At 37.9% G+C, this 23,827-nt stretch overlaps 1 long non-coding RNA gene across 1 annotated transcript in view; it reads left to right on the top strand.

Annotated features, from left to right (window-relative positions):
* The first annotated feature begins 7,268 nt into the window (after positions 1 to 7,268).
* The window catches only part of LOC147916051 (uncharacterized), a 72,781-nt gene continuing 56,222 nt past the window's right edge, over positions 7,269 to 23,827 (top strand). The window contains exon 1 of the long non-coding RNA XR_015553373.1: positions 7,269 to 7,383. This is a non-coding gene — a long non-coding RNA (uncharacterized LOC147916051). The remainder of the gene's footprint in view (positions 7,384 to 23,827) is intronic.

The following is a 23,827-nucleotide window of genomic DNA, read 5'->3' as shown; positions in this document are numbered from 1 at the left end:
AATAAATTATGAGATTAAATTTATTACTTTCATTTTTACAGCAAGGCTAAGATTATGGTTTTCACAACAGAATTTATTTAATCAACATATCTGTGGGAAACTCATTTTATTAAATAACGTTTGTTGCAAAATTTAATCATTCTTTTTGTTTCCAAAAGTGGTTTTTATGACTTGATCAAAACTTTGGTTTCTTTCCCATTCATGGGAAAAAATTCAGTTTTAAATCAATGTAATATACTAACTAGAAAATGCTGTATATTTTCTATGCTATGTTGTGTGTATTTTGACTGATTCTAAAGATAGCTATAAATAAGAGAAATCAAAAGAGCAATGTCAAAGTACAAATAACCAAATACAATAAACTATTCATTAACTGAGATTTATCAAAATGTTATAACAAGATTGTCCTTCTGATATACTACAGGACGAGAAACTATAAGAATTTTTCCTCAATTGTACACAACTTTTAATTTCTCTCTACTCCAATGCATATTGGCACTTTATTTCCTCATTTTTTTTTTTTTAAACCCTCCAAGGGCTCCACATCTCAATGTCTTTCTATGGCTTACAATGTTCTATATGATTGCCGTCCGCGTAATTTTTTTTTTTTTGAGGAAGATTGGCCCTGTGCTAACATCTGTTGCAAATCTTCCACTTTTTCCTTTTTTGTCTCCCAAAGCCCCCAGTACATAGGTGTATATACTAGTTATAGGTCTGTCTAGTTCTTCTATGTGGGACCCCGCCTCAGCATGGCTTGATGACTGGTGAGTAGGTCTGCACCCAGGATCCGAACCTGCAAACCCCAGGCTGCTAAAGCGGAACGTGCAAACTAAACTGCTGTGCCACCGAGCTGGCCCCTATGTCCTAATGCTTAACCAGTATATTTTAATTGAAAGCATTATTCTTGATTTTAGAGTTCAGTGATATATGTTTTATCTCTTAGCAAAGAGGCTTGGTTTGAATCGCATTTGGTTGGTAAAGTTATATCCTGGGATTTTCTAAGGAAAATGTCATCTTAGAAGTTTGTGAATTTAATTTGGAACCACCTGCTGAGTTCTCAGTGGAATATTTGATAATTCAGAAACCATTTCTCCTATTTTTTTTTGATTGTTATGTAAATTGTTCCTTTTATTTATTTATTTATTTATTTATTTATTTTTTTTTAATTTTTTGTTTATTGCAGTAACATTGGTTTATAACATTGTAAAAATTTCAGGTGTACATCATTGTACTTCTATTTCTGCATGGACTACATCATGTTCACCACCAAAATACTAATTACAACCCATCACCACACACATGTACCGAATTATCCCTTTCACCCTCCTCCCTCCCCCCTTCCCCTCTGGTAACCACCAATCCAATCTCTGTCCCTATGTGTTTGTTTATTGTTGTTATTATCTACTACTTAATGAAGGAAATCATACGGTATTTGACCTTCTCCCTCTGACTTATTTCACTTTGCATTATACCCTCAATGTCCATCCATGTTGTCACAAATGGCTGGATTTCGTCGTTTCTTATGGCTGAGTAGTATTCCATTGTGTATATATACCACAGCTTCTTTATCCATTCGTCCCTTGATGGGCACTTAGGTTGCTTCCAAGTCTTGGCTATCGTGAATAAGGCTGCAATGAACACAGGGGTGCATGTACCTTTGCAAATTGGTGTTTTCAAGTTCTTTGGATAAATACCCAACAGTGGAATAGCTGGATCATATGGTAGTTCTATCGTTGATTTTTTGAGGAATCTCCATACTGTTTTCCATAGTGGCTGCACCAGTTTGCACTCCCTCCAGCAGTGTATGAGAGTTCCCTTCTCTCCACAACCTCTCCAACACATGTTGTTTCCTGTCTTGTTAATTATAGCCATTCTGACAGGCGTGAGGTGATATCTCATTGTAGTTTTGATTTGCATTTCCCTGATAGTTAGTGATTTTGAACATCTTTTCATGTGTCTGTTGGCCATCTGTATATCTTCTTTGGAGAAATGTCTGTTCAGGTCTTTTGCCCATTTTTAATTGGGTTGGTAGTTTTTTTGTTGTTGAGATGCATGAGTTCTTTATATATTTTGGAGATTAAGCCCTTATCAGATGTATGGTTTGCAAATATCTTCTCCCAATTGTTAGGTTCTCTTTTCGTTTTGTTGATGGTTTCCTTTGCTGTGCAGAAGCTTTTTAGTTTGATGTAGTCCCATTTGTTTATTTTTTCTATTGTTTCTCTTGCCCGGTCAGATGTGGTGTTTGAAAAGATGTTGCTAAGACCGATGTCGAAGAGTGTACTGCCTATGTTTTCTTCTAGAACTTTCACAGTTTCAGGTCTTACATTCAAGTCTTTAATCCATTTGGAGTTAATTTTTGTGTATGGTGTAAGGTAAGGGTCTACTTTCATTTTTTTGCATGTGGCTATCCAGTTTTCCCAACACCATTTGTTGAAGAGACTTTCTTTTCCCCATTGTATGTTCTTGGCTCCTTTGTCGAAGATTAGCTGTCCATAGATGTGTGGGTTTATTTCTGGGCTTTCGATTCTATTCCATTGATCTGTGTGTCTGTTTTTGTGCCAGTACCATGCTGTTTTGGTTACTATAGCTTTGTAGTATATTTTGAAATCAGGGAGTGTGATACCTCCAGCTTTGTTCTTTTTTCTCAGGATTCCTTTAGCTATTCGGGGTCTTTTGTTGTTCCATATAAATTTTAGGATTCTTTGTTCTATTTCTGTGAAAAATGTTGTTGGAACTTTAATAGGGATTGCATTGAATCTATAGATGGCTTTAGGAAGTATGGACATCTTAACTATGTTAATTCTTCCAATCCAAGAGCACGGAATATCTTTCCATTTCTTTGTGTCCTCTTCAATTTCTTTCAGCAATGTTTTATAGTTTTCGGTGTACAGATCTTTCACCTCTTTCGTTAAGTTTATTCCTAGGTATTTTATTCTTTTTGTTGCAATTGTAAATGGGATGGTATTCTTAATTTCTCTTTCTGCTACTTCGTTGTTAGTGTACAGAAATGCAACTGATTTTTGTATGTTGATTTTGTATCCTGCAACTTTACCATAGTCGTTTATTACTTCTAAAAGTTTTCTGGTGGATTCTTTAGGGTTTTCTATATATAAAATCATGTCATCTGCAAATAGTGACAGTTTCACTTCTTCCTTTCCAATTTGGATCCCTTTTATTTCTTTCTCTTGCCTGATTGCTCTGGCTAGGACTTCCAATACTATGTTAAATAGGAGTGGTGACAGTGGGCATCCTTGTCTGGTTCCTGTTCTTAGAGGGATAGCTCTCAGTTTTTCACCATTGAGGATGATATTAGCTGTGGGTTTCTCATATATGGTCTTTATTATGTTGAGGTACTTTCCTTCTATACCCATTTTATTCAGAGTTTTTATCATAAATGGATGCTGTATCTTGTCAAATGCTTTCTCTGCATCTATTGAGATGATCATGTGATTTTTATTCTTCATTTTATTAATGTGGTGTATTACGTTGATTGATTTGCGAATGTTAAACCATCCCTGCATACCTGGAATAAATCCCACTTGATCATGGTGTATAATCTTTTAACGTATTGTTGTATGCGATTTGCTAGTATTTTGTTGAGGATTTTCGCATCGATGTTCATCAGTGATATTGGCCTGTAATTTTCTTTTTTGTGTTGTCCTTGTCTGGTTTTGGTATCAGGGTAATGTCAGCTTCGTAGAATGAGTTACGGAGCTTCCCCCCCTCCTCAATTGTTTGGAAGAGTTTGAGAAGGATAGGTATTAACTCTTCTTTGAATGTTTGGTAGAATTCACCAGGGAAGCCATCTGGTCCTGGACTTTTATTTTTGGGGAGGTTTTTGATTACTGTTTCGATCTCCTTACTGGTGATTGGTCTATTCAAATTCTCTACTTCTTCTTGATCCAGTTTTGGAAGGTTGTATGATTCTAAGAATTTATCCGTTTCTTCCAGATTGTCGAATTGGTTGGCATATAGTTTTTCATAGTATTCTCTTATAATCTTTTGTATTTCTGAGGTGTCTGTTGTAACCTCTCCTCTTTCATTTCTGATTTTACTTATTTGTGCCTTCTCTCTTTTTTTTCTTGGTGAGTCTAGCTAAAGGTTTGTCAATTTTGTTTATCTTTTCAAAGAACCAGCTCTTGGTTTTATTAATTTTTTCTATTGTTTTTGTTCTCTATTTCATTTATTTCTGCTCTGATTTTTATTATTTCCCTTCTTCTACTGATTTTGGGCTTTGTTTGTTCTTCTTTTTCCAATTCCTTTAGGTGCATTGTTAGATTGTTTATTTGAGATTTTTCTTGTTTGTTGAGATAGGCCTGTATTGCTATAAACTTCCCTCTTAGAACCGCTTTTGCTGTATCCCATAAATTCTGGCATGTCGTATTTTCATTTTCATTTGTCTCCAGGTATTTTTTGATTTCTTCTTTGATTTCTTCGTTAACCCAGTCGTTGTTCAGTAGCATTTTGTTTAATCTCCATGTATTTGTGGCTTTTCTGATTTTCTTCCTATAGTTGATTTCTAGTTTCATACCGTTGTGGTCAGAAAAAGATGGTTGGTATTATTTCAATCTTCTTAAATTTATGGAGACTTGTTTTGTGGCCTAATATGTGATCAATCCTGGAGAATGTTCCATGTGCATTTGAAAAGAACGTGTATTCTTCGGTTTTTGGATGGAATGCTCTGTATATATCTACTAGGTCCATCTGTTCTAGTGTGTCGTTTAAGGCCAATGTTTCCTTATTGATCTTCTGTTTGGATGATCTATCCGTTGGTGTAAGTGGAGTGTTAAAGTCCCCTACTATTATTGTGTTACTGTCTATTTCTGTTTTTATGTCTGTTAATAATTGCTTTATATATTTAGGTGCACCTACATTGGGTGCGTAGATATTTACAAGTGTTATATCCTCTTGTTGGATTGTTCCCTTGATCATTATGTAATGCCCTTCTTTGTCTCGTTTTACAGTTTTTGTTTTAAAGTCTATTTTGTCTGATATGAGTACTGCTACCCCTGCTTTCTTTTCATTGCCATTTGCGTGGAGTATCTTTTTCCATCCCTTCACTTTCAGTTTGTGAGTGTCTTTAGGTCTGAAGTGTGTCTCTTGTATGCAGCATATATATGGGTCCTGTTTTTTTATCCAGTCAGCCACCCTATGCCTTTTAATTGGAGCATTTAGTCCATTGACGTTTAAAGTAGCTATTGATAAGTATGTACTTACTGCCATTTTTTAACTTTTTTTTTTCCTCAGTGTTTTAGTAGTCCTTCTCTGTTCCTTACTTCTTCTATACAGAATTGATGGTCACTTTAGTTTGACCTCTGTCTGAAAGCTGTACTCTTTAACTACCCTCCTCCCTCCTTTTATGTTTTTGATATCATATCCAACCTCTTTTTGTGCATTTGTATCCATTACGTTCTAATCGTGGAAATAGATAATTTTTCCTATTTGTGGTCTTCTCTTTTCCCCTTAAATCAGTCCCTTTAACATTTCTTGTAACACTGGTTTCTTGGTGACAAACTCCTTTAATTTTTGCTTGTCTGGGAAATTTTTGATCTCTCCTTCCATTTTGAACGATAACCTTGCTAGGTAGAGTATTCTTGGCTGTAAGTTTTTCCTTTTAGCACTTTAAATATATCATGCCATTCTCTTCTAGCCTGTAAGGTTTCTGCTGAGAAGTCAGCTGATAGCCTTATGGGGTTTCCTTTGTATGTAACTTGACATTCTCTTGCGGCTTTTAGGATTCTCTCTTTATCTTTAATTCTGGACATTTTGATTATGATGTGTCTTGGTGTGGGCCTCTTTGGGTTTATCTTGTTTGGGGCTCTCTGTGCCTCCTGTACCTGGATGTCTGTTTCCTTCCTTAGGTTAGGGAAGTTTTCATCTATTATTTCTTGAAATAGATTCTCTGCCCCCTTGTCTCGCTCTTCTCCTTCCGGGACACCTATAACACGGATGTTAGTGCGCTTGATGTTGTCCCAGAGGTCCCTTAGACTGTCCTCACTCTTTTTAATTCTTTTCTCTTTTACCTGTTCACCTTGGGTAATTTCTTCTAGTCTTTCTTCCAGCTCACAGATCCGTTCTTCTGTATCCTCTACTCTGCTTTTGAGTCCCTCTAATGAATTTTTCATTTCCAGTATTGTATTCTTCATTTCTGATTGGTTCTTTTTATATCTTCCATTTCTTTGTTGACATTCTCACTGAGTTCATCTATTCTTCTCCCCAGATCAGTGAGCATCCTTAACACTCTTAGTTTGAACTCTCTGTCGGGTAGGTTGCTCATTTCTGTTTCACTTAGTTCCTTTTCTGGGGTTTTGTCCTGTTCCCTTACTTGGAATGTATTCTTTTGCCTCCTCATTTTGCCTCTTTCCCTGTGCTTGTGTCTATGTATTAGGTAGGTCAGCTACGCCTCCTGCTCTTGGATAGGTGACCTTATGTAAGTGATGGCTTAGGAGGCTTCCAGTGTGCTTCCCTCAGTTCTCAATGTTCCAGGGGTGGCCCCTATGTGGGCTACGTGTGTCCTTCTATTGTGGCCTGTTAGCTCTCCCTATAGGCGCCCAGGGAGGCTGAGTTAAGCTCCTGGCCAGCTGTTGTAATGCTCAGCTGCTTGTAGTTGTTGTGGGCCCTTCAGTCTCTTTATCAGGTGTGAGGAGCCCCAGCACAGTTGGCTGCAAGTTCTAATACCACATCTGTGTTGCAGTATTTCTTTTAAGTGAGTAGGCCCCCAGCGTGGCAGGTTGTTAGGCTCAGGGCCTTAGAATTGCTGTAAACCTCTTGCCTATTAGGTCTCTTGTCAGCTCTCTGAGGATTGCAGCTGGGTGGGGCTGGCCTCAGGCACAGGAGCACCCAATTGTTTCAGGCTTTGGAAGGTGGGGCAAACCTCCTATGTGGGTCTTTGAGAAGCACAAGTCTTCTGCAGCTGACAAGCCCTGCCGCCCACAGGTCCACACACACAGTCAACACAGTCCTGCCCCGTGTGAGCGCCCCGACCTCCCCAAGCGGACCCAGTCTCTCCAAGGCGGGAGCCCCACACACTGCGCCACCACCCCACACTCTCCACCCGCTCCTTGTGCACACCCTGCCCCGCTCAAGTCAGCTCAGTTGCCAGGCTGCAGAGAATCCAGTCACCAATCTATGCAGGCCCACACGTTGCCTGAGGGTTTGTTGTTAGGTGGGGCCAGTCTCTAGGGTGGGCTGCCTGCCCTGGCTGAGCTGGATTAAATCGGTGCTCTAGCGGGTGGAGCAGACCCTGGGCTAGCAGGTCTCAGGGAAAACTCCAATGGCGTCTGTGTCAGCACGCTCACACCAGGCCACAAAAATGGCCGCCGCCAATGTCCCAGTCCCTGGAGAGGTCTCACCCCTCACCGAGATGCACTCAGGGCCTATTAGGTGAGTCTCTTGTCACCAAAGCAGTGTGCACCTTTCTTTCTGGTGATTTTAGGATGCTTTCTGGAACGGGTGAGTTTGTGCACGGGCCCTTTAAGAGCCAGTTTTAGTTTCTTTGTGAGCCGGGTTTTCTGGGGGTACTCCCCAATGCTTTAGTAGCAAGCAAAGTCAGATATTATGCCGCTGGTCCCGATTGTGCTGGGTCCACACAATGCCCACAGCGGGGGCGCCCCCCGGCTCAGGACCCCGCGCCTCCAGGGAGGCTGCGGACCTGTGAGCTGCTCCCGGCGGCCGTGACGCTGGCGGCTTGTGAAGGCGGCGTTTTTCCTCTCCGGAAGGGAGTCTCTGCCTCTTCCACCCCTGTTAGGACTGTCCGTTGTTGCAGGAGTTCCTCTTATCCAGTTTTCAGCTCTGTCTCAGGGGTAATTTTTCCACAAGTAGTTGTAAATTGGCTGTGTCCACGGGAGGAGGTGAGTTCAGAGTCTGCCTACGCCGCCATCTTGACTCCCTCCCATTTCTCCTATTTTTAAGATCAGAAAAAGGAGAGGAAACTTCATTATACGGTCTCTTTCTGACTCTTCTCCCATAACAAAGAGATCTAAAATGAGTGTCTTGAGGGTAAATATCTGAAAGAAAGGCCAGAATTTAAGGCAGTATATTAAAAGCATAAGTCTAGCAGAATTTCTTTTCCAAGTTTATCCTAAAGGTTCTGAAGTCAAGAAAAAATATCAAATAAATAAAGGTATGCATCACATTTTGGTAAGGAAAATGATGGAAAATGATATCCTCAGTGGATACATTTTCACAAATTTGTTAAACCAAGTGTATTTATCCAAGATCCAGGGAGTCTTGCTTTCGCCTCACCTAAGCTGATTACACTAATTTCAGTTGTATTTTATTCTCGTAGGAATTCTCAAGATGTGTAGAATGGAGCTACTACAAAAGATCAGGATACGATGAAAATCAGTGTTTTTATAAGGCAGAAGGATGGCTCAATCATTGGCAAGGATTTAACATGTGCTTTTTATATTATGATTGCCTTCATTCCTCGTGTGTCACTCCAAAAATTTTATGAGAATATTACTTATGCTATCAAAACATATCTTCAGTCAAGATATAAATTTTCACAGAATGGCCATATTTTTTAGAAGTTCTCCTTATTGATCCATAAGCATGCCTCCATATGCTTAGCAGATCTACTCCTTTACCAGGGAGAATAATGTATCAACTGCTGGAAACTCCTTGTTCCCTATTCAATGTGTGTTTGGTCTGCCTCTCTCTCCCACTGTGCATACAGATTATTCTGCTGCTAATGCCTGACATGCTGTCAGAAGAGTTGAAATAAGACATGATTCATGAGACAGAAGAGAAGACATACCCAGAAAGAGAGCATCCAAGAGGACCCAGAAAACAAACTCCAACCGATCCTGCTATGGTCTTGAAATCACATGCTGTGAATGTCTGGTGAAACTATTGTGTGCTTGTTTTGTCTACATAAATTTACCGCAAATACAAAATTTACTGGAAACTAAGAAGCAATGTGATTTCGAACCCTACCGTACTTATTTCACTTTTCTTGTTTTATTCTACTTCAGTACTTTCAATAGCCAATTGGAGCAAAATTGTTCAGTTTTGTAAATCTATTCTGGTTTCCCAAGCTATCTTTAGACTTTGAGATTTCGATTAAAAACTCAATAGGAAAAAATGCAAAAATATTTTAAAAAGCAACTGCCAATCCTGTATTAATTGGATTGATTTCAAAATGTACTCACCAGGGAGTCAGTTTTGGACTAAGTATGGTGGTACAAACAAAAATTAATAAACAATGTTCTGATTTCAAGGACCTCAGAATTCACTTGAGTCAAAATGAACATAAAATTTAACTACAGTAGATAGCATATGAGTCATCTTTCAGCTAAGTATCCTCTCCCTCTCCTTAGCAAATATCTGGGTCATATACTACACACATAAATCAGTACAGAGTTGGATCATCGGTATATCATTGTTTTCCGAGCCTGAGTTTAGTTACATTTAGCAGCACTTCATGTTCAAATATGATATTCCTGATCCATCTTTGGTACCTGGACTTAAGACATATTATTTATAAAATCTCACTCAGACTCTCTTCCTGCCAGGCATATTTATTTTCAATTTGGCAAAGCTGGCGTGAGAATTGCAACCTACTTATGAAAAAGAGAACACTTGACCAGCCCACGTGGAATAGATTATAATAACTCACTTGTCTTTACCATCAAGATGTTCAATATAGGTTATTAAGAACATGCATATTTTAAAAACTCCTTGCAGTGTGCTAGACAAGAAATCTGTGTACTCAAAAGTAATTCAAGCATGAAGAGGACAATACCCTTTGCTTTAGCATACGTACCTATTCTGGTCAATCAAGTATGTGAAAATTTTGAGGAAGCTGCAAACAAGCACTTGAATAAATATAATATTTTCAACTTGCCACAGTATAATTCCAAAATTATTTGATTAAGTGTCCGTTACCTGAGGACTTTCAAAAGTATTATCGATTATTAATACATACACTAAATATTTTTAAGCTTCATTGTGTGAGCTAGTCCTCCCATTTACCTCCTATATTAATTTACTCAATCACAATTATATTGATTGTGTTTTCAAAACCAAACTCATATATAACCTTCTCTTTCATGTCCGTTATAAATGAAGGCCTTCTCCACTGAGGACGAGACCTCTGCGGTAGTTTTCTAAAGCATCTTTCCATCTAGATCCCTACACCAATCGTCTCAGATTCAAACACCTCCTGCTCCAAGGAGACAATGATAAGCGGGCTCAGCCTTGGTTATAACAAGCTGGAGGTTGCAGGCCCTATTGAAGGCAGTGGAAGATACCCAGCTCCTGCTAATTGTTACCAGGTGGAATTATAGAGTCTGCACTTGCAATTTCAAGAGATTGCAAATTGTTTGTTTGTTTGTTGTGAATCTCCAGGTTTTAAGTCTTGCATTTGATTACTTTTTTATTTTGTCCATCATCTTATGGGCCAGGTCATATCTGGAAATGATGGCTACCAGTTTAATCTTGCTCAAACTGCTCCAAATGATCATTCCCCTTTTCTCTGCGTCTGAGAGGAAAGGATTCCTAACTGATGCTTTCAAACACTTCTCATTATCTTTGAGATCAAACCCAGCCTTGTTAGCCTGGTATCCATGGCTTTCTGTAGTCTCCTCTGCTATCTCTTATGCAAAACCACTTTCCATTTCCAGCAGGTAAGCCAACCTTCTCAATACCAGATGACTGCCTCATGCTTTTTTCACTTCTGTTCGTTTCGTTTTTTCCATTTTTTCATTAGTCATAACCCTCCTCCCTCTGACTGTTTCTTCCTCCCTCCCTCCTTGGAATCCCTTTGACTCTTATTTTCTGTACCATATTCACTTGACATTTAATAGAATGATAGGATTAGTCAATTCAGTTGGAACTTGGACACAGTGTGGTCTAAATCATTCATTTCACAGTGGTCCAGACACAAGAATTGGCTTATCTAATACAGCAGGCTAATGATAGAGAAAGGACTCAAATCCTGCTTATAATTACTTCCTTTACTTATCTTCCCTTATCTGCAATATTTAAAACTCCTCAAAGACAGAAACCATGCTTTATAGTGCTTTTATATCCATTTTATGACAATACCAAATGTGAGTAGCTATAAAATTTAAAAAAAAAAAAACTTTGAAAATCTCAAGAATTCTTATGATTTTGCACAAAATTGAAGGAGTGACATTCAGAGGCAAAGAATGAAGCTGTATTTTTTGAAAGGGTCAAATATTGATGATCTGTGAGACTCTTGACTTTGCTGCTGTTTTCCCATCTCGACTTGGTTCAGCACACCTTTGTGTTGCCCTCCCACCTAGTGCACAGATGAACCCAGGTGCCATCTCTCCCTTGACCAAGCCCATAAATATTGTGAGAATAACTGATGCTGATGTCAGTGTCGCCCTAGGCATCCCTGATGACGTCACTAGAGCGGCTAAGATTGGATTGTGATATTTCCTATCACTTTTCATAGCTATAACAGATATTTCACCTGGAAAACTACCTTTTCATGGTTAAATGTGGATTTGGGTTATATGCACTATGATTTTTTTCTTCATGCTTTTTGGAAAACGATATAATGTAGAAAAAAATGAACATGGACTTTAGAACTAGTCAGACCTGAGTTTGAATCCCAAATCCAGGATTTACCTGTCCTCACAAATTACAATTTACCAACTATGTTACAACAGACTTCTTCCTCAGCATATGTGCACACACATGCACATGCATACACTGTGTATAATACTAATACATAAATGGTGATTCAAAATATGTTAGTCTGCCACCCTCCTTGTTTGCTTTCAGTGTTTTTCAAAACATACTACAACTCCACTACCGCTGCCTATAATGTGGAAATAGGCTCATTTTCTCTATCAAAAACAAAACACGGGGAATTATAGCTAGAGTGACTTAGATTAGATAACAAAAAGGACTTCCTGGATGCTTATCCTAATCATCTGCAAGGTCACTTAAGTAGTGGCTTTCATGCCCTTGGTGGGAATTAGTGAGAAAGACACAATTAATTTAAGAGGTCCCATTCCCTGGGATTATTGTCACAAAATGTGTGCCTTAGTGTTTCTACTTCTGCAAAAGGACCCAGCTACATTGTAAAGGAGCCCTCTTATTAAAGGATGGCACAATCTATAATTTTTTTAAAAAAAAACACAAGATAAAACAGAAAACAAAACAAAATATGGAAGCAAAGTCTTGTGATCTTGAAGTGAGCCCTAGAGCGCCTTTATCCCATCCATAAATAAAAAGGAGTTAGATTCCGTTTCTATGGCTCACATACCTTCAACTCCTCCTCTCATTTTCACGTCAAGATTTAAAGGATGCACATTATACTCTGCTCAGGGAAAATAGAGGCTAGAATGAAGCCTCCTGATCCTTTTATCAATCTGACAAGTGCCACATGTTGGGACTAATGTGCTATTCTGTTCTTATCTTCCAAAACTCACATATCTCAGAAAACCAGCACACGGCACAAAAACAACCTGCATTCTGGCCACATCTCAAGAGCTAAGCCAGGCTTTGGTTGTAGAATTTCCTGACCTGGGAGTAGAAATTCCACACTTAAGCCATGCTGTCATTTAGATGAGTTCCATTGTAATGGCATATCTACAAACCAACATTTTCTGAATAGGTCCTTGTTCCACTGGTGCTTTCCTGAGGAAGTGTTATCAGTGCTCTGCTGTACAGTAACCTGATAAGCCTTTATTTAGCATCCATGTATCACTCCTTGTCCTTTCAGGAGGGCTGCAGGCAGCCAGGCCTTTACCAATGAGTAATATTTGAGTAATGATAAAGTTCACCACTAGTGGAGGCAGAGTAACCAGGTACCTTTTTGGCAGAAACTTAGGTTTCATGCTTTAGTAAGGCCCCTCTAACAGTAATGTCAGGCTCTGAAGAACTACCTAATATTTGTGAGAAAGTCTGAAATCTTCTAAACCTAGCATACACATCAGTTTATATCTCACACACACAAAATCAGCATCTGATATAATTATGTTAGTTTAAATTAATACGTCTTAATAAGAAAGTCTTATACCAGAACATATGAGAAGTAAAATCTCGAAGAAAAGTCAAACTTTAAAACAAAACAAAAAAAGCAAACCTTTATGACTTTTCCTCATACCTAAGCTATTCACATTTTAAGCTTATATCAATGAATGATTTCAGAGGTGCCACGGTCAACACTTTTTTGTGGTTTGGCACATTATTGAGATCTATGTCAAAAATTCTTAGAGACAACTATTTTATTACTTGAAGATCATAGTATAAAATAAAAAGGTATTAGGTGAACCATGAAAACACAGTTTTCTGATCCAAAATTCAAACTAGTCTTGCACCACCTGAAGGAGCCTGTTGAAGCACATGGTGGCATTATCAGGATGTTCTTAGATCACGTTACGGAACAACTCAGTGTAACCAAATGTTGACAGGTCCTCACTTTCATTATTTAAATTTGGCAATAAGCAACATTCTTCTTAGAGGAGATTTCATTCAAACTTGGCCTTGAAGGGTAAGTGGTCATTTTCCAGGCTCTGAAAGTGGAAGGACACCCTGGAGAGAAGGTGTAGCAAGATCAAATCCGAAAGTCTCAGAGAGACCAGTGCATTCAGAGAGTGGTGACTACTGTACTGCAGACCAGCTGGTCCCCTTTGAACAGAGTCGTGATAGGACCTGACAGGGAGATAAGAGGTTGGCCCAGATTTTTACGCTCCTGTTGTGTCCTGCAATGGTGCTTTTGGCTTCACTTTGTTAATAACAGAACGCTCATTTTTCATCAGAAGATCTACCTGAGAATGAAGCCAGTATCACCCGAGAAGCCATTAGAAACACAAATCCGAGCCCACCCTAGACTTACTGAGTCAGCAACTCTGAGCTGGAGACCCAGGAACACTTTTTAATAAGACATCCAGGTGATTCTTAGGCTCACTGTGCTAGGAGTTGTTTAGCCAGAAAGCTAAAAACAAAACAAAACAATTAAAAATCTTACTGCACGCTCAAATGTAGACTTACTGCTCTTTCTTTTGACTAAGTACAAAGGCATTTGCTTGTGTGAATCATCCAGGCTTGCATCATGGAATGTGTGTACTAAATTAAAACTACTTTATCCTTGTATCCAAATGCTTGTAGCCTTCCTAGGAATTAATAATAATGACACAGCATAAGGTATGCTAAGTTTGTCAGAAAAAACTGTGAATATATGTCTGTGTCTGTATCTATAGAGAGTTAAATTATAAATGTGCTGGATCTATGCATCAGAAATGAGAATGATCCCTGCAGTCTCTTGGAAAAGGAGCACCCACATTCATTCCTAGGTAATGTGTCAGCAAAGAGTAGGGAAGTGTTTTGTTTTTTTAAATGAACTTAGGATGGATCTGGAAACAGTGTTTCTCAACAGAGGAACTATTGGCATTTTGTGCAGGTGGAGGCCTTATTTTCAGTTTGCAGAACTGACTTGTGCAGTGAAAGGGGTTTGGTACACCTGGTCCTACCCTCTAAATTCCAACAGCACCTCAGAGCTTGTTGCATCAACACAGGACTCCATACATCCAAATGCCGGCAGGAGAGGGGTGTGGGAGGGGACAGCAAACGGCAACTGCGCTGCCCTGACCAGACACTGCGAGCACCGGGAGCACGGTGGAGGGGAGGGCCCACTAGGCTGGTCACAGGAAAATTAGGGTATAGTTTTCTGGCGTAAACCCTCTGTGCCTTGTTGCTTAACTTCTAAATGTGAAGTCCGGTTCAGACGATCACTGCAGCAAAGGACACCATACTTTTCTTGGTGCCCGGCAGTAATAGGACCTCAGCAAACCTTGACTGAAAAGAATGAAGCTCGTGAGCCCTCCCCATCTTGACTCAAAACTGCAGAGGCTGTTCTGTTAAAAAGAGACTCCAGACACCAATGTGTCAAAGAGCTAACTACTGTTGTTACTTTTAATTGAATGAGTCCTTTCCTCATAGTTCAAAACCAAACAAATTAATAAAAAATAAAAGATGAAATAATCAAAATATAGAAGGTAGGAAACAATAACATTTAAAAAAATCATAAAAGACGAGATTTAAGCGATTTTGTTTTCACTTTTCTGGAAACATAAAATATTAAATGGAGACAAATAGAAAACTTGAAAAGAGAAATATACATTAAAAACATAAAAATGCTAATCAGTCTCAGACTCAGATTGTTGTATGGTTCCCAAATATTTGAGTAACACTCAATTTACATCATGTATGAGGTGTTCCTTAAAACAGGAAAAGAGCAAAAACTCCTAGCCCACTTTTCTTGGGATGATGTCATCTCACTTCCAAAATCACATGAGGAATGTGCAAGAAAGAAAAGCATAGGCCCAATGCATATAAGAATCTTTATCTAAAAATAATTCTACATAAAACACTAGATAACTTAATAATATATGGTATATTTTTAAAAAGTCTATTCAGACACATTACAAAACCATAATACCAACACTAATAATAAACAGAGTGCTACTACAGCAAGAACAGATAAATTGACCAATGGAGCAAAATGAAACACTCAGATCTATGTATATATGGAAACTAAATGTATGATGACGTAAGGCCAGGTTGCTTAGTAGAGGGGGCAGAGAAACATAACTCACCATATGTGGAGAAAAATAATAACACCATATACAAATTTGGAATTGAGGGGACTAAAGATCCAAATGTAAATGGAAAAATTATACATTAAAATCCTGCTATCATTAATAATGAAAACAGTAATGATGATGGTTATAATATTATTAATATAGGTTTGAAATTCCTAATTCTTTAAGAACACAAAGCATAACGTAAAAAATTAATTTTGCCAAAATTAAGGGTTTCTGTTCAACAAAAGTCAAAATCAGATCTTTTAAAATAGATCTTTGCAATATCAAAAACTAACATAGGATAGGTGGAGAAAGTACAGAAAAACGAATTCAGAAACAAATGAAACCCAAAAAGCCTCTAAGGGCATATGGAGATTCTCAAACTCATTAGTAATGAGAAAACATGAAATATGCAGCAATGAACTTTGACTTCAAACACGTCCGTTTGGATTATGTGGGAAATTTAGAAGCTCCATGCCCTGATTGTACCAATGGAACCTCGAGATCAAGCTGGCAGCAAAACAAAGTGTGTGCAGCATTCTACTCCGCATGATAGAGAAAAGCTCACCCAGTCTATGAAGATGGCCATCCTAGCCTGGACCGTGGCCACGGGGAACTGAAGGTATTCTAGGCATCTGTCACAGTGGAAATGGAAAGGTATTATTGGAGGTGTGCTCAAGGACTATGATAGAGCAGTTAGACACGCACATATTTAATGTTTGGATTAAAATGCACTAAATTCTATCAAAAGTTTGGATGGACTGACAGTTCAACAGGCCTCCCACTTGTCATTTCTTTGCAACATCTCACAATCTGTCTGGCTGTCTCCCTGATTACATTTGGTTTACTGGAAGCATATGCGCTATCCAGATTTTAGGAGTGATTCCACAGGGCTGTGAAACTGGATTTCCTCCACCTGCTAACATCCAGGCTTGTCCACTCCCAGTGACCACAGCAAAACATCATGTTTCATTGTGACATTTTCACATTGTCAATCACCTTGACCCACTGGGTATAGGGACTTCATCTTTCCTCTGCCCACTGCTGAGGAATCCTTTTACTTCTCAGCTCATCTGCGTATCAGAGGTGATGGGCAGACTCCGCCACAACTCACTGGCCCAGGCGACAGTGCTGCCTACTTCTCTAATGTGTTCTAGCAACTATAAGTGCTTCCAAGGATAAAGGAACTAAAACTTTTTCCAAATACTATGTAATTCTATTCTTTATTTAAATGTTTAGTACATATTAACACTGTACATAACGTATTATAATATAAATTCTTAGCCAAACAGAAATGTTGCACAAACTTCGATTTTTCTCAGTGGATTGGTAGCTTAGCTGTTATTAATTATGAGGAAGTTCCTCTTAGTTCTCAAAGTGTGGTCTGTGAAACAATACCAGAACACAAACCGTTACAGAACAGTGATGATATGCATTTAGAAATTGAAATTAAGATTCTGGAAAGTTTTATAAAAATTTGATATCATCGTGACACCCATCCTTTAGTGGACTCATCTCCTGGAGCTGGGGAGAGACTGGTCAGGGTTCGGTTGAACCTGGCAAATTACATGTATTGCAAGCTGCAAACGTGCCATGTGCACTAGACCAGACATTATGTTGGGCCACAACAGAGTGGAAAGGGACCCAAATAAAAACCCTGCTTCTCCACCACAGATGACCTGGGAAGCCCTAATCACTCTGCATACGTGGTCAGGTGAAGTGTTCATCGTGATAGCAGCAAAATCCACTTTCCTATGGAAAAAGTGGGAAAAAGCGACCTCTGCCATTGGATGGTAGCTGCTCCTTAAGCTGCAATTGGAAAGTAGATGGGTTATGGATAAGCACGGAGGTTAAAGGCTTACAAAAGTTAAAACCCACCTGAAAGTGAACTGTTGGTTGTACTGATTTTTATAGATTTTTCAGAGAGAACGGAACTCAAAAATAGAAGGATATAGCTCAGCAGACAATTACTAAAATATCATGAGAAGGTCCATTCTAGCACTAAGCTTTTGTGATTATTTTGTGTCAAGCACAAATCCGTATACAATATGTATAAGGTTAGATGGGTAGAGCAGAAGGAGTTAGCATGTGAAAGAGTGGGGACAGTGCTCCTTTTACTGAAGAGGTTTTGGCTTTGGAACAAAAGTGATTGAGAACTGAGCCCTCCTCTCCCATTTGCTATCTGTGCAATCTGTAGCAGTTCCTTTTCTCTACATAATGGCTTCATCATCTACGATATGTGTGTGGATCATTCTTTCTATCATGCATGGACCCTGTAAATAACCTGCTCCCACTATGTATTCAATGAGAAGTAGTTACGAAAGTTACAAATATTCCTATTTTTATGTAGTTAATGGTTTCTTTGTATTTCAACATGAAACATTTTAAGTACAAGACTTCAAAACCTCAAATCTTTTGAGAAGCTTCTTATTTTAGTAATACCATAATATTCTGGCTATTTAGCTCAACTCAATTTTGTGAAAAAAATTAAATCAACCCTGGCAAGTTATAGACCTTGACTGTAAGCATAACAGGAAAGAGATTTGGGAGTGAATTGTATTATAAGAAATCTTCACATATATGTTTACGTATTTGTGCATTTATATTTGAAAGCATGTGTACACGTGTGTATGTGTGGTGGTCTGAGTATATTAAAATCACAAGCAGCCTCTATGTATGGAGGCGTTGTGGAGCTGGGAATGACAATGAAAAGAAAAACACATCTTTTGGGAAGTACATTTGTTCATAATTCACAACCACAGCAACAATTAGGCTCCGGTTTTGACATGTCAGAGGGTAAACAATGTCATTTTTTGATTTAGAGCTTTAGAATCAAGACTGCACACACTGTAGACTGAGCAATAAGCATCCACAGAGGAGAAGTTTCTGATTTTGGTTTTTGTATTATTATCCAAGGCCTCATAAGGCTGTGGAAAAGAAACATAATAACAATAATGTGGAATGTTTAAGATTATATATTTCCCAGTTCTTACATACTTATATCTTCCTAATTTTCCAGCAACACTCTCAGTCATATTTTTATTATAGAAATTCTGGCATAAGTGAAACTTACAGATTCATTTAAGGAATACGGCATCTTTAGCCCATGGCACCTTAGCATGAAATTAAGGTAGGACAAATACTTGGATTGGGATCTACTAGGTAATGACTCCAATTATCATAATTAATAAGAGAAGGGATTTAACAATCACAGGAAGTGGAACTTGTCTGACTTGTTCTTGAAGAGAAAGCTTCAGGTCATTTTGACTAGAACTAGACAAAAAAAGATTATCAAATTACACAAAAGTATCCTGCATGTACAAACTTGGCTCTCACCTGGCTGTGGGTACAAATTATACCCATTCACAGAGTTTCTTTTCAAGTCCTACATTGCCTTCTATAACCATTGTCTCTAATTTATTTAAAGGTGAAAAGTACTATTTTACTTGTTTCATTCAATTCGACACTTAACTATTTGTTCTCATTTCTCTAGAAATCTTTTACACGTGTTTGGCTTATCCTCTCACCACTGATCTAACTAACTTCATTGTGGAAGGCTTTTGAATTCACCACGGAAACTATAGAGTATCTGACACATGGTAGATACATGGAAAACGAATGCTGTGAAGAAAAAAATCTGTCACACCAGAACACCCTCTATCATAGTCACTCCAGAAAGTGTGTGTCAATTATCACTTTTCCTATAATATTTTAATGTATATATAATTGTTGGGTAGAAACAAAAATCACAAGTCTTACTGATATAAAATTTGGTTGCACAGGTTTAAGAAAGGAACATTGAGTCATATTGAATATCTTGAACTCCTACCAAGAGCTGATCACCAACAATTTTTAGTTATTACCAACAATACATAGAATATATTAGTTATCTCTAACTATAGACCCTCTAAGAATGAGGGTCATGTGGTAGGCTTTACCAAGGCCTACTGAAGCCCACGCTGAGACCCAAGCTAGTTTTAAGTAGTGACAGAACAAGACCATATTTTTCATTTATCTTTGAAATGCCAATTCTTACTAGGAGAAAGAATAGGGCAGAGTCCACTAAGGTCCCCTAAAGAATAGGGGAGAAAGGCTAGGAGATAAAGAATGGGGCAGAGTCTGCTGAAACTATGGAATATTAGTAAGAATTAAGTACTATGTTTAATTTCCAGTTTGTTTAATCTCTAATCCACCCTTACCTTCAGCTCACACTCTCTAGCTTTATGTTTCCACTCATTGCAAAGGATGTTTAGATCTAGAAGAGATGGCTATGGAGTTCCTGTCCAAGTCCATTTTTTTTTTTTAAGAACAAAAGCAAGATACAATAGACACAAAACAATTGCTTTTATAATCTGCAACTCTCATGAAAAAAATGGTATCTAACTATGGTGCTAAAAGAACATATAGACTATTCATAATGTATTAAGAAGGCATTCATTTATTCACTCATTCATTCAATATTAATTTACACGTTAGTCACTATTCTAGGTAATGAAGAATGAGGGCGTTTGCTGCTTCCATAACTTGCAGTTCAGTGATAAGCGGAGCACCAACCTGCAGCGTCGCGAGTTTCGGACACAATCCGGACTGCATGCGCATCTGCAGAAAACAGGAGAGGCTTGCATCACCACCTCAGCTGTTTAATATGAAGGGAAATAAAACAAACCATCTTTTATCCTGTAATGTTTTAAGTCTTCCATAGAAAATATAAGTTCTCAAACACCACCTAGAGTACAATGAGCGCCGTTATCTATACACAGACACCGGCTCAAACATTCCTTAGTGACATTTTTACAGCCTGCTTGAATAGGAGCATGGGATTTTATAGAGGGTGCACCTGATCTATGTCGCCACGTGATTGAGAAAAAAACAAGCTAAGATACATTGAAGACTCAAACTGAGTAGAAAACTATGATTTAATAAGATTCATCTTAGATAAAAATAAAAAAACAAAAAAATAAAGAATAACTGTTGTGGGCCAGCTACCGGTAAAATCCAAAGTGGTTAAATTGTGCTCAAGCTGCCCCTCCTCCATTGCTGCCTTCTTCTCCTAGCTTTTGCGGTCCTCTTTCCTCTGCTCACCTAACATTCTTCTCTTTGCCTACTCACAGCTGTCTGCTCTGGTATTCCACCCAGAAACACTTTTCCTTTTATGTCAAAATAATTTCTCTCCGCCAACTGCTATCAAAATTTCTATTTCCTTCATGGAAATTATATGAGGTATTTGGAGAAAGGTAATCTGATTTTTGAGCCATTTCATGATAAAATGAAGGTGACTTTTCTGTGAGGCTTAAAATATAGCAAGGCATTGGTTATGTTTTATAAAGGACGCTTGTAGACCCAATGTATTTCTACCTAGAAGAATTTCTTTTAGGAAGGCAAAACTGTTCGGCTCCAGTGGAGACTGGATTTCTTTACCCTGCTCCGGGCAAGGCAACACCTGGGCAGGTGTGAATCTGGCCTTGCAGCTGTGCCCTGATCCGTTTAGCACACAGTGAAATAAGTATAAATGTCCACTCTAAACTTGTTATATTTGTTCAAACTAGGCTTCATTCTTAGAAATGAAATATGAATATAAAGCTTTTAGAACCATTTTTAAGGATGTCTGTATTTCTGTACATACCAATTCTGACCACTTGAATACCTACTTTAGCTGTTCAGATCAAGACTATTTTTAATATGTTGTTCAAATACTAGCTTCTCTCACAAAGGCCCCATAGATGGACTGATGCAATGACTTTTTTGATATAAAACCTAAAGCACAAGCAACAAAATAAAAAATAAGCAAGTGGGACTACATCAAAATTCAGCTTCTGCAGAGCAAAAGAAACAATCAACATGAAAAGACAACCTACACAGTGGGAAAAAATATTTGCAAAACATCTATCTGATAATGGATTCATATCCAAAATATATAAAGAATTCATGCAACTCAATAGCAAAAAAAACAAATAATTCAATTAAAAAATGGGTAACATACCTGAATAGACATTTTTTCAAAGTTATATGAATGGCCAACAGGTACATGAAAAGGTGATCAACATCACTAAGCTTAATGGAAGTGCAAATCAAAACCACAATGAGATATCACCTCACACCTGTTAGAATGGCTGTAATCAAAAACAAGAGATAATAAATGCTAGTGACAATGTGGAGAAAAGGGAAACCCTTGTGTGTTGTTGGTGTGATTGTGAATTAGTACAATCACTATGGAAAACAGTATGGAAATTCCTCAAAAATTTGAAATTACAACTACCATTTGATCCAGTAATTCTACTTCTGGGAATATACCCAAAGGAAATGAAAACACTATCTTGAAGAGATATCTGCACCCCCCTGTTCACAGCAGCATTATTTATATTAGCCAAGACATGGACACAACCTAAAGTGTCCATCGATGGAAGAATGGATAAACAAGTTGTGGTATATACACACAAGGGAATATTATTCATCTCTAAAAAAAGGAAATCCTTCCATTTGTGACAACATGGATGGACCTTGAAGACATTATGCTAAGTGAAATAAGTCAGATAGAGAAAGACAAATATTATATGATCTCACTTATATGTGGAATCAAAAAGAAAAAACTGAACTCATAGAAAAAGAGGTCAGAATTTTTTTTACCAGATGTGGGGATTAGAAGGAGGGGGAATTAGATGAAAATGGTCAAAACGTGCAAACTTCCAGGTATAAGATAAATAAGTACTAGGAATGTAATGTGCAACATGATGACTATAGCTAATACTGCAGTATGGAATATAGGAAAGTTGTTAAGAGAGTAAATCCTAAGTGTTCTCATCACAAGAAAAAAAATTGTTTTTTGTATTTATATGAGATAATAGATGTTAATTAAACTTATTGCAGTAATTTTTTCACAATATATATGTCAAATAATTATTCTGTACACCTTAAATTTATACACTACTGTATGTTAACTATACCTCAAACTGGAAAAAATAAATTTAAACAACTTTTGACATATGGATATTTTAGAGTTTTGTTTGTGACACTCAATATTTTAAAAGTCTTGAATTAATAACCACGATATTAATTTCTGATAGTGAGTCGTCTACTCATCTATGTGATTTCTCTACTGTGATAGTATATGAATTATGGAATAAATGACTTTTGTGTGTGATGCAATGTCTGCAACTATATCCTAGAATTTTTGTTTAAATTATGAATATTAAAATTAACAGTAGCTTACCTGTACATAGTGATTACACAGTTTTAGACAGATATCTATGTACTTTTCATATATTGACTAATGCCCTCACGAGTTCTCTCTGAGGTCAGTTCTTTTTTTTGGTGAGGAAGATTGGCCCTGAGCTAACATGTGTTGCCAATCTTCCTCCATTTTGTATGTGGGACGCTGCCACAGCATGGCTTGGTGAGCAGTGTGTAGGTACGTGCCCAGGATCTGAACTTGCGAACTGTGGGCTGCCAAGGTGGAGTGCATGAATTTAACCATTATACCATCAGGCCAGCCCCTGAGGTCAGTTCTATCGTTATTCCCATTTTAGAGTTGGAAACTCTGAGTTTGAACTCAAAGATTGGTCCTTTGGTCTTGCTAGCACCATGGCATCCACTGCCGCATGAATTCCTGTTGATGCAGTGGCTTCTTCAGGAACCACATGTGTACTTTCCTCTCCTCCCCAACACAAAGCATTATGTTATTAAGGAAGTCATTTATGATTAAAAATACTTTCTCTAGTATATATTTCCCTTAATGGTCAACAAAATAAGGGAGCTCTATTTATTATTAAAGTCATATCTAGCAAAACGTCTAAGATAACATATTCATTGAATTCATTCAACAAAAATCGAGTGAATCCCTTCTCTGTGGAAGACACTGTGCTAGATGCTAGAGATACAACTGAAAATAAGAGGCACACCCACCTCCGTCCTCAAGAAAGTTACATTCTACTAGACTTTTTTAAAAAATCCACATGTATAACAAACGTCTCACACACTGTAATTTGTTTTAATAATTTTTCATGTAAGTCTTCAGCAAGGTCTAAGATGTACCTCCTAACATATTTGCTTGGCAACTATGCATTTTAGTTTAAGGTCATATGCTTATTATGTACTCATTTAGCCATATTTGTAGTCGCAGAGAAAAGACAGTGTTTCCCCAAAACCCATGGCTTTTGAACTTTCTTCGTTAAGCAGGACACTTGTATCCATTATCAATTTTAGCACAATTTTGTAAAGTTCTCTATTGAATATAAAAAAATTCTAAACATAGCTGAAAAATTTGG

This window comes from Ceratotherium simum, chromosome 10 (genome assembly GCF_057802395.1).
Source record: "Ceratotherium simum simum isolate JZ-2026a chromosome 10, ASM5780239v1, whole genome shotgun sequence".
Taxonomy (NCBI): domain Eukaryota; kingdom Metazoa; phylum Chordata; class Mammalia; order Perissodactyla; family Rhinocerotidae; genus Ceratotherium; species Ceratotherium simum.
This window is presented reverse-complemented; position numbering and strand designations above follow the sequence as displayed.